The 14568-nt window shown below is 47.8% G+C and overlaps 21 non-coding genes across 21 annotated transcripts; all 21 read right to left on the bottom strand.

Moving 5' to 3' along the window:
* Window positions 1-132: 132 nt before the first annotated feature.
* Window positions 133-251, bottom strand: LOC143872227 (5S ribosomal RNA). The gene has a single exon (XR_013246983.1). It is a non-coding gene; the product is annotated as a 5S ribosomal RNA (ribosomal RNA).
* A 597-nt stretch (window positions 252-848) lies between these two features.
* On the bottom strand, window positions 849-967 carry LOC143873399 (5S ribosomal RNA). The gene has a single exon (XR_013248109.1). It is a non-coding gene; the product is annotated as a 5S ribosomal RNA (ribosomal RNA).
* A 597-nt stretch (window positions 968-1564) lies between these two features.
* On the bottom strand, window positions 1565-1683 carry LOC143874108 (5S ribosomal RNA). The gene has a single exon (XR_013248799.1). It is a non-coding gene; the product is annotated as a 5S ribosomal RNA (ribosomal RNA).
* Window positions 1684-2280: 597 nt separating this feature from the next.
* Window positions 2281-2399, bottom strand: LOC143872226 (5S ribosomal RNA). The gene has a single exon (XR_013246982.1). It is a non-coding gene; the product is annotated as a 5S ribosomal RNA (ribosomal RNA).
* A 597-nt stretch (window positions 2400-2996) lies between these two features.
* LOC143874339 (5S ribosomal RNA) lies at window positions 2997-3115 on the bottom strand. The gene has a single exon (XR_013249022.1). It is a non-coding gene; the product is annotated as a 5S ribosomal RNA (ribosomal RNA).
* A 597-nt stretch (window positions 3116-3712) lies between these two features.
* Window positions 3713-3831, bottom strand: LOC143872225 (5S ribosomal RNA). The gene has a single exon (XR_013246981.1). It is a non-coding gene; the product is annotated as a 5S ribosomal RNA (ribosomal RNA).
* Window positions 3832-4428: 597 nt separating this feature from the next.
* Window positions 4429-4547, bottom strand: LOC143873290 (5S ribosomal RNA). The gene has a single exon (XR_013248006.1). It is a non-coding gene; the product is annotated as a 5S ribosomal RNA (ribosomal RNA).
* A 597-nt stretch (window positions 4548-5144) lies between these two features.
* On the bottom strand, window positions 5145-5263 carry LOC143872224 (5S ribosomal RNA). Its single transcript, XR_013246980.1, has one exon. It is a non-coding gene; the product is annotated as a 5S ribosomal RNA (ribosomal RNA).
* Window positions 5264-5827: 564 nt separating this feature from the next.
* On the bottom strand, window positions 5828-5946 carry LOC143874338 (5S ribosomal RNA). Its single transcript, XR_013249021.1, has one exon. It is a non-coding gene; the product is annotated as a 5S ribosomal RNA (ribosomal RNA).
* A 597-nt stretch (window positions 5947-6543) lies between these two features.
* LOC143873398 (5S ribosomal RNA) lies at window positions 6544-6662 on the bottom strand. The gene has a single exon (XR_013248108.1). It is a non-coding gene; the product is annotated as a 5S ribosomal RNA (ribosomal RNA).
* A 597-nt stretch (window positions 6663-7259) lies between these two features.
* LOC143873397 (5S ribosomal RNA) lies at window positions 7260-7378 on the bottom strand. Its single transcript, XR_013248107.1, has one exon. It is a non-coding gene; the product is annotated as a 5S ribosomal RNA (ribosomal RNA).
* A 596-nt stretch (window positions 7379-7974) lies between these two features.
* On the bottom strand, window positions 7975-8093 carry LOC143873396 (5S ribosomal RNA). The gene has a single exon (XR_013248106.1). It is a non-coding gene; the product is annotated as a 5S ribosomal RNA (ribosomal RNA).
* Window positions 8094-8690: 597 nt separating this feature from the next.
* LOC143874205 (5S ribosomal RNA) lies at window positions 8691-8809 on the bottom strand. The gene has a single exon (XR_013248893.1). It is a non-coding gene; the product is annotated as a 5S ribosomal RNA (ribosomal RNA).
* A 597-nt stretch (window positions 8810-9406) lies between these two features.
* Window positions 9407-9525, bottom strand: LOC143874337 (5S ribosomal RNA). The gene has a single exon (XR_013249020.1). It is a non-coding gene; the product is annotated as a 5S ribosomal RNA (ribosomal RNA).
* A 597-nt stretch (window positions 9526-10122) lies between these two features.
* On the bottom strand, window positions 10123-10241 carry LOC143873394 (5S ribosomal RNA). The gene has a single exon (XR_013248105.1). It is a non-coding gene; the product is annotated as a 5S ribosomal RNA (ribosomal RNA).
* A 597-nt stretch (window positions 10242-10838) lies between these two features.
* Window positions 10839-10957, bottom strand: LOC143873393 (5S ribosomal RNA). The gene has a single exon (XR_013248104.1). It is a non-coding gene; the product is annotated as a 5S ribosomal RNA (ribosomal RNA).
* A 597-nt stretch (window positions 10958-11554) lies between these two features.
* LOC143872223 (5S ribosomal RNA) lies at window positions 11555-11673 on the bottom strand. Its single transcript, XR_013246979.1, has one exon. It is a non-coding gene; the product is annotated as a 5S ribosomal RNA (ribosomal RNA).
* A 596-nt stretch (window positions 11674-12269) lies between these two features.
* Window positions 12270-12388, bottom strand: LOC143873392 (5S ribosomal RNA). The gene has a single exon (XR_013248103.1). It is a non-coding gene; the product is annotated as a 5S ribosomal RNA (ribosomal RNA).
* A 597-nt stretch (window positions 12389-12985) lies between these two features.
* LOC143873391 (5S ribosomal RNA) lies at window positions 12986-13104 on the bottom strand. The gene has a single exon (XR_013248102.1). It is a non-coding gene; the product is annotated as a 5S ribosomal RNA (ribosomal RNA).
* Window positions 13105-13701: 597 nt separating this feature from the next.
* Window positions 13702-13820, bottom strand: LOC143872220 (5S ribosomal RNA). Its single transcript, XR_013246977.1, has one exon. It is a non-coding gene; the product is annotated as a 5S ribosomal RNA (ribosomal RNA).
* Window positions 13821-14417: 597 nt separating this feature from the next.
* Window positions 14418-14536, bottom strand: LOC143874107 (5S ribosomal RNA). The gene has a single exon (XR_013248798.1). It is a non-coding gene; the product is annotated as a 5S ribosomal RNA (ribosomal RNA).
* Window positions 14537-14568: the final 32 nt, after the last annotated feature.

Here is a 14568-nt window from a genome sequence, read left to right as displayed (position 1 = left end):
TCCGGCAGAAAATAAAAAGATCCCAACCGAAACGTAGGAGGCGTCGCACTAAACGTGCGTTTCAGTTCGCATCGATGTTCCAGAACCGAAAGATTGTTCGAAAAAAGTGGTAGATAGCCGAAAAAAGTGACAGGGGTGCAACACGAGGACTTCCCAGGAGGTCACCCATCCTAGTACTACTCTCGCCCAAGCACGCTTAACTTCGGAGTTCTGATGGGATCCAGTGCATTTGTGCTGGTATGATCGCACCCAGCATGCCTCTCCATTGTCAAAGTAATAAAGAGTTTCCACTCGCATTGTCGTACGAAGTCCGTTTAAATGAAAGTGCGAAAAAATCCTGCTAGATGACACCGGATGGACGATCCGAGCATGTCGGAAAGCCGGATGACCGCCAGGGCTGTCATCGCGCGATGAATCTTCCCGAGTACCCCCGAATCAATATAAGAATCGCCACGATCTGACGGGCGGATCAAAAGTTATCGTCGGAACGATATTTGTGCACCAAGGGTAGCTCACGGCCAGTAAACACCTTCCGACCGGATTCATGACTTTCATCCACTAGTACACTCATCCGCTATAGCTTGTACGTCACTGAATCTAAACAAACCCCCGCTATAATTTGACCGCAAATGAAATGTCAGAACGAATTCCGTTTATCGAATCAAACGACACTATCACCCCGCCATAATAAAGACCGGACGTATTTGAATTCACTATCCGGCAGAAAATAAAAAGATCCCAACCGAAACGTAGGAGGCGTCGCACTAAACGTGCGTTTCAGTTCGCATCGATGTTCCAGAACCGAAAGATTGTTCGAAAAAAGTGGTAGATAGCCGAAAAAAGTGACAGGGGTGCAACACGAGGACTTCCCAGGAGGTCACCCATCCTAGTACTACTCTCGCCCAAGCACGCTTAACTTCAGAGTTCTGATGGGATCCAGTGCATTTGTGCTGGTATGATCGCACCCAGCATGCCTCTCCATTGTCAAAGTAATAAAGAGTTTCCACTCGCATTGTCGTACGAAGTCCGTTTAAATGAAAGTGCGAAAAAATCCTGCTAGATGACACCGGATGGACGATCCGAGCATGTCGGAAAGCCGGATGACCGCCAAGGCTGTCATCGCGCGATTAATCTTCCCGAGTACCCCCGAATCAATATAAGAATCGCGACGATCTGACGGGCGGATCAAAAGTTATCGTCGGAACGATATTTGTGCACCAAGGGTAGCTCACGGCCAGTAAACACCTTCCGACCGGATTCATGACTCGCATCCACTAGTACACTCATCCGCTATAGCCTGTACGTCACTGAATCTGAACAAACCCCCGCTATAATTTGACCGCAAATGAAATGTCAGAACGAATTCTGTTTATCGAATCAAACGACACTATCACCCCGCCATAATAAAGACCGGACGTCTTTGAATTCACCATCCGGAAGAAAATAAAAAGATCCGAACCGAAACGTAGGAGGCGACGCACTAAACGTGCGTTTCAGTTCGCATCGATGTTCCAGAACCGAAAGATTGTTCGAAAAAAGTGGTAGAAAGCCGAAAAAAGTGACAGGGGTGCAACACGAGGACTTCCCAGGAGGTCACCCATCCTAGTACTACTCTCGCCCAAGCACGCTTAACTTCGGGGTTCTGATGGGATCCAGTGCATTTGTGCTGGTATGATCGCACCCAGCATGCCTCTCCAATGTCAAAGTAATAAAGAGTTTCCACTTACATTGTCGTACGAAGTCCGTTTAAATGAAAGTGCGAAAAAATCCTGCTAGATGACATCGTATGGACGATCCGAGCATGTCGGGAAGCCGGATGACCGCCAGGGCTGTCATCGCGCGATGAATCTTCCCGATTACCCCCGAATCAATATAAGAATCGCCACGATCTGACGGGCGGATCAAAAGTTATCGTCGGAACGATATTTGTGCACCAAGGGTAGCTCACGGCCAGTAAACACCTTCCGACCGGATTCATGACTTTCATCCACTAGTACACTCATCCGCTATAGCTTGTACGTCGCTGAATCTGAACAAACCCCCGCTATAATTTGACAGCAAATGAAATGTCAGAACGAATTCCGTTTATCGAATCAAACGACACTATCACCCCGCCATAATAAAGACCGGACGTATTTGAATTCACTATCCGGCAGAAAATAAAAAGATCCCAACCGAAACGTAGGAGGCGTCGCACTAAACGTGCGTTTCAGTTCGCATCGATGTTCCAGAACCGAAAGATTGTTCGAAAAAAGTGGTAGATAGCCGAAAAAAGTGACAGGGGTGCAACACGAGGACTTCCCAGGAGGTCACCCATCCTAGTACTACTCTCGCCCAAGCACGCTTAACTTCGGAGTTCTGATGGGATCCAGTGCATTTGTGCTGGTATGATCGCACCCAGCATGCCTCTCCATTGTCAAAGTAATAAAGAGTTTCCACTCGCATTGTCGTACGAAGTCCGTTTAAATGAAAGTGCGAAAAAATCCTGCTAGATGACACCGGATGGACGATCCGAGCATGTCGGAAAGCCGGATGACCCCCAAGGCTGTCATCGCGCGATTAATCTTCCCGAGTACCCCCGAATCAATATAAGAATCGCCACGATCTGACGGGCGGATCAAAAGTTATCGTCGGAACGATATTTGTGCACCAAGGGTAGCTCACGGCCAGTAAACACCTTCCGACCGGATTCATGACTTTCATCCACTAGTACACTCATCCGCTATAGCTTGTACGTCACTGAATCTAAACAAACCCCCGCTATAATTTGACCGCAAATGAAATGTCAGAACGAATTCCGTTTATCGAATCAAACGACACTATCACCCCGCCATAATAAAGACCGGACGTATTTGAATTCACTATCTGGCAGAAAATAAAAAGATCCCAACCGAAACGTAGGAGGCGTCGCACTAAACGTGCGTTTCAGTTCGCATCGATGTTCCAGAACCGAAAGATTGTTCGAAAAAAGTGGTAGATAGCCGAAAAAAGTGACAGGGGTGCAACACGAGGACTTCCCAGGAGGTCACCCATCGTAGTACTACTCTCGCCCAAGCACGCCTAACTTCGGAGTTCTGATGGGATCCAGTGCATTTGTGCTGGTATGATCGCACCCAGCATGCCTCTCCATTGTCAAAGTAATAAAGAGTTTCCACTCGCATTGTCGTACGAAGTCCGTTTAAATGAAAGTGCAAAAAAATCCTGCTAGATGACACCGGATGGACGATCCGAGCATGTCGGGAAGCCGGATGGCCGCAAGGGCTGTCATCGCGCGATTAATCTTCCCGAGTACCCCCGAATCAATATAAGAATCGCTACGATCTGACGGGCGGATCAAAAGTTATCGTCGGAACGATATTTGTGCACCAAGGGTAGCTCACGGCCAGTAAACACCTTCCGACCGGATTCATGACTCGCATCCACTAGTACACTCATCCGCTATAGCCTGTACGTCACTGAATCTGAACAAACCCCCGCTATAATTTGACCGCAAATGAAATGTCAGAACGAATTCCGTTTATCGAATCAAACGACACTATCACCCCGCCATAATAAAGACCGGACGTCTTCGAATTCACCATCCGGAAGAAAATAAAAAGATCCGAACCGAAACGTAGGAGGCGACGCACTAAACGTGCGTTTCAGTTCGCATCGATGTTCCAGAACCGAAAGATTGTTCGAAAAAAGTGGTCGATAGCCGAAAAAAGTGACAGGGGTGCAACACGAGGACTTCCCAGGAGGTCACCCATCCTAGTACTACTCTCGCCCAAGCACGCTTAACTTCGGAGTTCTGATGGGATCCAGTGCATTTGTGCTGGTATGATCGCACCCAGCATGCCTTTCCATTGTCAAAGTAATAAAGAGTTTCCACTCGCATTGTCGTACGAAGTCCGTTTAAATGAAAGTGCGAAAAAATCCTGCTAGATGACACCGGATGGACGATCCGAGCATGTCGGGAAGCCGGATGACCGCCAGGGCTGTCATCGCGCGATGAATCTTCCCGAGTACCCCCGAATCAATATAAGAATCGCCACGATCTGACGGGCGGATCAAAAGTTATCGTCGGAACGATATTTGTGCACCAAGGGTAGCTCACCGCCAGTAAACACCTTCCGACCGGATTCATGACTCGCATCCACTAGTACACTCATCCGCTATAGCCTGTACGTTACTGAATCTGAACAAACCCCCGCTATAATTTGACCGCAAATGAAATGTCAGAACGAATTCCGTTTATCGAATCAAACGACACTATCACCCCGCCATAATAAAGACCGGACGTATTTGAATTCACTATCCGGCAGAAAATAAAAAGATCCCAACCGAAACGTAGGAGGCGTCGCACTAAACGTGCGTTTCAGTTCGCATCGATGTTCCAGAACCGAAAGATTGTTCGAAAAAAGTGGTAGATAGCCGAAAAAAGTGACAGGGGTGCAACACGAGGACTTCCCAGGAGGTCACCCATCCTAGTACTACTCTCGCCCAAGCACGCTTGACTTCGGAGTTCTGATGGGATCCAGTGCATTTGTGCTGGTATGATCGCACCCAGCATGCCTCTCCATTGTCAAAGTAATAAAGAGTTTCCACTCGCATTGTCGTACGAAGTCCGTTTAAATGAAAGTGCGAAAAAATCCTGCTAGATGACACCGGATGGACGATCCGAGCATGTCGGAAAGCCGGATGACCGCCAAGGCTGTCATCGCGCGTTGAATCTTCCCGAGTACCCCCGAATCAATATAAGAATCGCGACGATCTGACGGGCGGATCAAAAGTTATCGTCGGAACGATATTTGTGCACCAAGGGTAGCTCACGGCCAGTAAACACCTTCCGACCGGATTCATGACTCGCATCCACTAGTACACTCATCCGCTATAGCCTGTACGTCACTGAATCTGAACAAACCCCCGCTATAATTTGACCGCAAATGAAATGTCAGAACGAATTCCGTTTATCGAATCAAACGACACTATCACCCCGCCATAATAAAGACCGGACGTCTTCGAATTCACCATCCGGAAGAAAATAAAAAGATCCGAACCGAAACGTAGGAGGCGACGCACTAAACGTGCGTTTCAGTTCGCATCGATGTTCCAGAACCGAAAGATTGTTCGAAAAAAGTGGTCGATAGCCGAAAAAAGTGACAGGGGTGCAACACGAGGACTTCCCAGGAGGTCACCCATCCTAGTACTACTCTCGCCCAAGCACGCTTAACTTCGGAGTTCTGATGGGATCCAGTGCATTTGTGCTGGTATGATCGCACCCAGCATGCCTTTCCATTGTCAAAGTAATAAAGAGTTTCCACTCGCATTGTCGTACGAAGTCCGTTTAAATGAAAGTGCAAAAAAATCCTGCTAGATGACACCGGATGGACGATCCGAGCATGTCGGGAAGCCGGATGGCCGCAAGGGCTGTCATCGCGCGATTAATCTTCCCGAGTACCCCCGAATCAATATAAGAATCGCTACGATCTGACGGGCGGATCAAAAGTTATCGTCGGAACGATATTTGTGCACCAAGGGTAGCTCACTTTCATCCACTAGTACACTCATCCGCTATAGCTTGTACGTCACTGAATCTAAACAAACCCCCGCTATAATTTGACCGCAAATGAAATGTCAGAACGAATTCCGTTTATCGAATCAAACGACACTATCACCCCGCCATAATAAAGACCGGACGTATTTGAATTCACTATCTGGCAGAAAATAAAAAGATCCCAACCGAAACGTAGGAGGCGTCGCACTAAACGTGCGTTTCAGTTCGCATCGATGTTCCAGAACCGAAAGATTGTTCGAAAAAAGTGGTAGATAGCCGAAAAAAGTGACAGGGGTGCAACACGAGGACTTCCCAGGAGGTCACCCATCGTAGTACTACTCTCGCCCAAGCACGCCTAACTTCGGAGTTCTGATGGGATCCAGTGCATTTGTGCTGGTATGATCGCACCCAGCATGCCTCTCCATTGTCAAAGTAATAAAGAGTTTCCACTCGCATTGTCGTACGAAGTCCGTTTAAATGAAAGTGCAAAAAAATCCTGCTAGATGACACCGGATGGACGATCCGAGCATGTCGGGAAGCCGGATGGCCGCAAGGGCTGTCATCGCGCGATTAATCTTCCCGAGTACCCCCGAATCAATATAAGAATCGCTACGATCTGACGGGCGGATCAAAAGTTATCGTCGGAACGATATTTGTGCACCAAGGGTAGCTCACGGCCAGTAAACACCTTCCGACCGGATTCATGACTCGCATCCACTAGTACACTCATCCGCTATAGCCTGTACGTCACTGAATCTGAACAAACCCCCGCTATAATTTGACCGCAAATGAAATGTCAGAACGAATTCCGTTTATCGAATCAAACGACACTATCACCCCGCCATAATAAAGACCGGACGTCTTCGAATTCACCATCCGGAAGAAAATAAAAAGATCCGAACCGAAACGTAGGAGGCGTCGCACTAAACGTGCGTTTCAGTTCGCATCGATGTTCCAGAACCGAAAGATTGTTCGAAAAAAGTGGTAGATAGCCGAAAAAAGTGACAGGGGTGCAACACGAGGACTTCCCAGGAGGTCACCCATCCTAGTACTACTCTCGCCCAAGCACGCTTAACTTCAGAGTTCTGATGGGATCCAGTGCATTTGTGCTGGTATGATCGCACCCAGCATGCCTCTCCATTGTCAAAGTAATAAAGAGTTTCCACTCGCATTGTCGTACGAAGTCCGTTTAAATGAAAGTGCGAAAAAATCCTGCTAGATGACACCGGATGGACGATCCGAGCATGTCGGAAAGCCGGATGACCCCCAAGGCTGTCATCGCGCGATTAATCTTCCCGAGTACCCCCGAATCAATATAAGAATCGCCACGATCTGACGGGCGGATCAAAAGTTATCGTCGGAACGATATTTGTGCACCAAGGGTAGCTCACGGCCAGTAAACACCTTCCGACCGGATTCATGACTTTCATCCACTAGTACACTCATCCGCTATAGCTTGTACGTCACTGAATCTAAACAAACCCCCGCTATAATTTGACCGCAAATGAAATGTCAGAACGAATTCCGTTTATCGAATCAAACGACACTATCACCCCGCCATAATAAAGACCGGACGTATTTGAATTCACTATCCGGCAGAAAATAAAAAGATCCCAACCGAAACGTAGGAGGCGTCGCACTAAACGTGCGTTTCAGTTCGCATCGATGTTCCAGAACCGAAAGATTGTTCGAAAAAAGTGGTAGATAGCCGAAAAAAGTGACAGGGGTGCAACACGAGGACTTCCCAGGAGGTCACCCATCCTAGTACTACTCTCGCCCAAGCACGCTTAACTTCAGAGTTCTGATGGGATCCAGTGCATTTGTGCTGGTATGATCGCACCCAGCATGCCTCTCCATTGTCAAAGTAATAAAGAGTTTCCACTCGCATTGTCGTACGAAGTCCGTTTAAATGAAAGTGCGAAAAAATCCTGCTAGATGACACCGGATGGACGATCCGAGCATGTCGGAAAGCCGGATGACCCCAAGGCTGTCATCGCGCGATTAATCTTCCCGAGTACCCCCGAATCAATATAAGAATCGCCACGATCTGACGGGCGGATCAAAAGTTATCGTCGGAACGATATTTGTGCACCAAGGGTAGCTCACGGCCAGTAAACACCTTCCGACCGGATTCATGACTTTCATCCACTAGTACACTCATCCGCTATAGCTTGTACGTCACTGAATCTAAACAAACCCCCGCTATAATTTGACCGCAAATGAAATGTCAGAACGAATTCCGTTTATCGAATCAAACGACACTATCACCCCGCCATAATAAAGACCGGACGTATTTGAATTCACTATCCGGCAGAAAATAAAAAGATCCCAACCGAAACGTAGGAGGCGTCGCACTAAACGTGCGTTTCAGTTCGCATCGATGTTCCAGAACCGAAAGATTGTTCGAAAAAAGTGGTAGATAGCCGAAAAAAGTGACAGGGGTGCAACACGAGGACTTCCCAGGAGGTCACCCATCCTAGTACTACTCTCGCCCAAGCACGCTTAACTTCAGAGTTCTGATGGGATCCAGTGCATTTGTGCTGGTATGATCGCACCCAGCATGCCTCTCCAATGTCAAAGTAATAAAGAGTTTCCACTTACATTGTCGTACGAAGTCCGTTTAAATGAAAGTGCGAAAAAATCCTGCTAGATGACATCGTATGGACGATCCGAGCATGTCGGGAAGCCGGATGACCGCCAGGGCTGTCATCGCGCGATGAATCTTCCCGATTACCCCCGAATCAATATAAGAATCGCCACGATCTGACGGGCGGATCAAAAGTTATCGTCGGAACGATATTTGTGCACCAAGGGTAGCTCACGGCCAGTAAACACCTTCCGACCGGATTCATGACTTTCATCCACTAGTACACTCATCCGCTATAGCTTGTACGTCGCTGAATCTGAACAAACCCCCGCTATAATTTGACAGCAAATGAAATGTCAGAACGAATTCCGTTTATCGAATCAAACGACACTATCACCCCGCCATAATAAAGACCGGACGTATTTGAATTCACTATCCGGCAGAAAATAAAAAGATCCCAACCGAAACGTAGGAGGCGTCGCACTAAACGTGCGTTTCAGTTCGCATCGATGTTCCAGAACCGAAAGATTGTTCGAAAAAAGTGGTAGATAGCCGAAAAAAGTGACAGGGGTGCAACACGAGGACTTCCCAGGAGGTCACCCATCCTAGTACTACTCTCGCCCAAGCACGCTTAACTTCGGAGTTCTGATGGGATCGAGTGCATTTGTGCTGGTATGATCGCACCCAGCATGCCTCTCCATTGTCAAAGTAATAAAGAGTTTCCACTCGCATTGTCGTACGAAGTCCGTTTAAATGAAAGTGCGAAAAAATCCTGCTAGATGACACCGGATGGACGATCCGAGCATGTCGGAAAGCCGGATGACCCCCAAGGCTGTCATCGCGCGATTAATCTTCCCGAGTACCCCCGAATCAATATAAGAATCGCCACGATCTGACGGGCGGATCAAAAGTTATCGTCGGAACGATATTTGTGCACCAAGGGTAGCTCACGGCCAGTAAACACCTTCCGACCGGATTCATGACTTTCATCCACTAGTACACTCATCCGCTATAGCTTGTACGTCACTGAATCTAAACAAACCCCCGCTATAATTTGACCGCAAATGAAATGTCAGAACGAATTCCGTTTATCGAATCAAACGACACTATCACCCCGCCATAATAAAGACCGGACGTATTTGAATTCACTATCTGGCAGAAAATAAAAAGATCCCAACCGAAACGTAGGAGGCGTCGCACTAAACGTGCGTTTCAGTTCGCATCGATGTTCCAGAACCGAAAGATTGTTCGAAAAAAGTGGTAGATAGCCGAAAAAAGTGACAGGGGTGCAACACGAGGACTTCCCAGGAGGTCACCCATCGTAGTACTACTCTCGCCCAAGCACGCCTAACTTCGGAGTTCTGATGGGATCCAGTGCATTTGTGCTGGTATGATCGCACCCAGCATGCCTCTCCATTGTCAAAGTAATAAAGAGTTTCCACTCGCATTGTCGTACGAAGTCCGTTTAAATGAAAGTGCAAAAAAATCCTGCTAGATGACACCGGATGGACGATCCGAGCATGTCGGGAAGCCGGATGGCCGCAAGGGCTGTCATCGCGCGATTAATCTTCCCGAGTACCCCCGAATCAATATAAGAATCGCTACGATCTGACGGGCGGATCAAAAGTTATCGTCGGAACGATATTTGTGCACCAAGGGTAGCTCACGGCCAGTAAACACCTTCCGACCGGATTCATGACTCGCATCCACTAGTACACTCATCCGCTATAGCCTGTACGTCACTGAATCTGAACAAACCCCCGCTATAATTTGACCGCAAATGAAATGTCAGAACGAATTCCGTTTATCGAATCAAACGACACTATCACCCCGCCATAATAAAGACCGGACGTCTTCGAATTCACCATCCGGAAGAAAATAAAAAGATCCGAACCGAAACGTAGGAGGCGTCGCACTAAACGTGCGTTTCAGTTCGCATCGATGTTCCAGAACCGAAAGATTGTTCGAAAAAAGTGGTAGATAGCCGAAAAAAGTGACAGGGGTGCAACACGAGGACTTCCCAGGAGGTCACCCATCCTAGTACTACTCTCGCCCAAGCACGCTTAACTTCAGAGTTCTGATGGGATCCAGTGCATTTGTGCTGGTATGATCGCACCCAGCATGCCTCTCCATTGTCAAAGTAATAAAGAGTTTCCACTCGCATTGTCGTACGAAGTCCGTTTAAATGAAAGTGCGAAAAAATCCTGCTAGATGACACCGGATGGACGATCCGAGCATGTCGGAAAGCCGGATGACCCCCAAGGCTGTCATCGCGCGATTAATCTTCCCGAGTACCCCCGAATCAATATAAGAATCGCCACGATCTGACGGGCGGATCAAAAGTTATCGTCGGAACGATATTTGTGCACCAAGGGTAGCTCACGGCCAGTAAACACCTTCCGACCGGATTCATGACTTTCATCCACTAGTACACTCATCCGCTATAGCTTGTACGTCACTGAATCTAAACAAACCCCCGCTATAATTTGACCGCAAATGAAATGTCAGAACGAATTCCGTTTATCGAATCAAACGACACTATCACCCCGCCATAATAAAGACCGGACGTATTTGAATTCACTATCCGGCAGAAAATAAAAAGATCCCAACCGAAACGTAGGAGGCGTCGCACTAAACGTGCGTTTCAGTTCGCATCGATGTTCCAGAACCGAAAGATTGTTCGAAAAAAGTGGTAGATAGCCGAAAAAAGTGACAGGGGTGCAACACGAGGACTTCCCAGGAGGTCACCCATCCTAGTACTACTCTCGCCCAAGCACGCTTAACTTCAGAGTTCTGATGGGATCCAGTGCATTTGTGCTGGTATGATCGCACCCAGCATGCCTCTCCATTGTCAAAGTAATAAAGAGTTTCCACTCGCATTGTCGTACGAAGTCCGTTTAAATGAAAGTGCGAAAAAATCCTGCTAGATGACACCGGATGGACGATCCGAGCATGTCGGAAAGCCGGATGACCGCCAGGGCTGTCATCGCGCGATGAATCTTCCCGAGTACCCCCGAATCAATATAAGAATCGCGACGATCTGACGGGCGGATCAAAAGTTATCGTCGGAACGATATTTGTGCACCAAGGGTAGCTCACGGCCAGTAAACACCTTCCGACCGGATTCATGACTCGCATCCACTAGTACACTCATCCGCTATAGCCTGTACGTCACTGAATCTGAACAAACCCCCGCTATAATTTGACCGCAAATGAAATGTCAGAACGAATTCTGTTTATCGAATCAAACGACACTATCACCCCGCCATAATAAAGACCGGACGTCTTTGAATTCACCATCCGGAAGAAAATAAAAAGATCCGAACCGAAACGTAGGAGGCGACGCACTAAACGTGCGTTTCAGTTCGCATCGATGTTCCAGAACCGAAAGATTGTTCGAAAAAAGTGGTAGATAGCCGAAAAAAGTGACAGGGGTGCAACACGAGGACTTCCCAGGAGGTCACCCATCCTAGTACTACTCTCGCCCAAGCACGCTTAACTTCGGAGTTCTGATGGGATCCAGTGCATTTGTGCTGGTATGATCGCACCCAGCATGCCTCTCCATTGTCAAAGTAATAAAGAGTTTCCACTCGCATTGTCGTACGAAGTCCGTTTAAATGAAAGTGCGAAAAAATCCTGCTAGATGACACCGGATGGACGATCCGAGCATGTCGGAAAGCCGGATGACCCCAAGGCTGTCATCGCGCGATTAATCTTCCCGAGTACCCCCGAATCAATATAAGAATCGCCACGATCTGACGGGCGGATCAAAAGTTATCGTCGGAACGATATTTGTGCACCAAGGGTAGCTCACGGCCAGTAAACACCTTCCGACCGGATTCATGACTTTCATCCACTAGTACACTCATCCGCTATAGCTTGTACGTCACTGAATCTAAACAAACCCCCGCTATAATTTGACCGCAAATGAAATGTCAGAACGAATTCCGTTTATCGAATCAAACGACACTATCACCCCGCCATAATAAAGACCGGACGTATTTGAATTCACTATCCGGCAGAAAATAAAAAGATCCCAACCGAAACGTAGGAGGCGTCGCACTAAACGTGCGTTTCAGTTCGCATCGATGTTCCAGAACCGAAAGATTGTTCGAAAAAAGTGGTAGATAGCCGAAAAAAGTGACAGGGGTGCAACACGAGGACTTCCCAGGAGGTCACCCATCCTAGTACTACTCTCGCCCAAGCACGCTTAACTTCAGAGTTCTGATGGGATCCAGTGCATTTGTGCTGGTATGATCGCACCCAGCATGCCTCTCCATTGTCAAAGTAATAAAGAGTTTCCACTCGCATTGTCGTACGAAGTCCGTTTAAATGAAAGTGCGAAAAAATCCTGCTAGATGACACCGGATGGACGATCCGAGCATGTCGGAAAGCCGGATGACCCCCAAGGCTGTCATCGCGCGATTAATCTTCCCGAGTACCCCCGAATCAATATAAGAATCGCCACGATCTGACGGGCGGATCAAAAGTTATCGTCGGAACGATATTTGTGCACCAAGGGTAGCTCACGGCCAGTAAACACCTTCCGACCGGATTCATGACTTTCATCCACTAGTACACTCATCCGCTATAGCTTGTACGTCACTGAATCTAAACAAACCCCCGCTATAATTTGACCGCAAATGAAATGTCAGAACGAATTCCGTTTATCGAATCAAACGACACTATCACCCCGCCATAATAAAGACCGGACGTATTTGAATTCACTATCCGGCAGAAAATAAAAAGATCCCAACCGAAACGTAGGAGGCGTCGCACTAAACGTGCGTTTCAGTTCGCATCGATGTTCCAGAACCGAAAGATTGTTCGAAAAAAGTGGTAGATAGCCGAAAAAAGTGACAGGGGTGCAACACGAGGACTTCCCAGGAGGTCACCCATCCTAGTACTACTCTCGCCCAAGCACGCTTAACTTCAGAGTTCTGATGGGATCCAGTGCATTTGTGCTGGTATGATCGCACCCAGCATGCCTCTCCATTGTCAAAGTAATAAAGAGTTTCCACTCGCATTGTCGTACGAAGTCCGTTTAAATGAAAGTGCGAAAAAATCCTGCTAGATGACACCGGATGGACGATCCGAGCATGTCGGAAAGCCGGATGACCGCCAGGGCTGTCATCGCGCGATGAATCTTCCCGAGTACCCCCGAATCAATATAAGAATCGCGACGATCTGACGGGCGGATCAAAAGTTATCGTCGGAACGATATTTGTGCACCAAGGGTAGCTCACGGCCAGTAAACACCTTCCGACCGGATTCATGACTCGCATCCACTAGTACACTCATCCGCTATAGCCTGTACGTCACTGAATCTGAACAAACCCCCGCTATAATTTGACCGCAAATGAAATGTCAGAACGAATTCTGTTTATCGAATCAAACGACACTATCACCCCGCCATAATAAAGACCGGACGTCTTTGAATTCACCATCCGGAAGAAAATAAAAAGATCCGAACCGAAACGTAGGAGGCGACGCACTAAACGTGCGTTTCAGTTCGCATCGATGTTCCAGAACCGAAAGATTGTTCGAAAAAAGTGGTAGATAGCCGAAAAAAGTGACAGGGGTGCAACACGAGGACTTCCCAGGAGGTCACCCATCCTAGTACTACTCTCGCCCAAGCACGCTTAACTTCGGAGTTCTGATGGGATCCAGTGCATTTGTGCTGGTATGATCGCACCCAGCATGCCTCTCCATTGTCAAAGTAATAAAGAGTTTCCACTCGCATTGTCGTACGAAGTCCGTTTAAATGAAAGTGCGAAAAAATCCTGCTAGATGACACCGGATGGACGATCCGAGCATGTCGGAAAGCCGGATGACAGCCAGGGCTGTCATCGCGCGTTGAATCTTCCCGAGTACCCCCGAATCAATATAAGAATCGCGACGATCTGACGGGCGGATCAAAAGTTATCGTCGGAACGATATTTGTGCACCAAGGGTAGCTCACGGCCAGTAAACACCTTCCGACCGGATTCATGACTCGCATCCACTAGTACACTCATCCGCTATAGCCTGTACGTCACTGAATCTGAACAAACCCCCGCTATAATTTGACCGCAAATGAAATGTCAGAACGAATTCCGTTTATCGAATCAAACGACACTATCACCCCGCCATAATAAAGACCGGACGTCTTCGAATTCACCATCCGGAAGAAAATAAAAAGATCCGAACCGAAACCTAGGAGGCGACGCACTAAACGTGCGTTTCAGTTCGCTTCGATATTCCAGAACCGAAAGATTGTTCGAAAAAAGTGGTAGAAAGCCGAAAAAAGTGACAGGGGTGCAACACGAGGACTTCCCAGGAGGTCACCCATCCTAGTACTACTCTCGCCCAAGCACGCTTAACTTCGGGGTTCTGATGGGATCCAGTGCATTTGTGCTGGTATGATCGCACCCAGCATGCCTCTCCAATGTCAAAGTAATAAAGA

Source organism: Tasmannia lanceolata, unplaced genomic scaffold (genome assembly GCF_043159265.1).
Source record: "Tasmannia lanceolata isolate RefF3 unplaced genomic scaffold, GAP_Taslan_0.1 ptg000003l, whole genome shotgun sequence".
Taxonomy (NCBI): Eukaryota; Viridiplantae; Streptophyta; class Magnoliopsida; order Canellales; family Winteraceae; genus Tasmannia; species Tasmannia lanceolata.
This window is presented reverse-complemented; position numbering and strand designations above follow the sequence as displayed.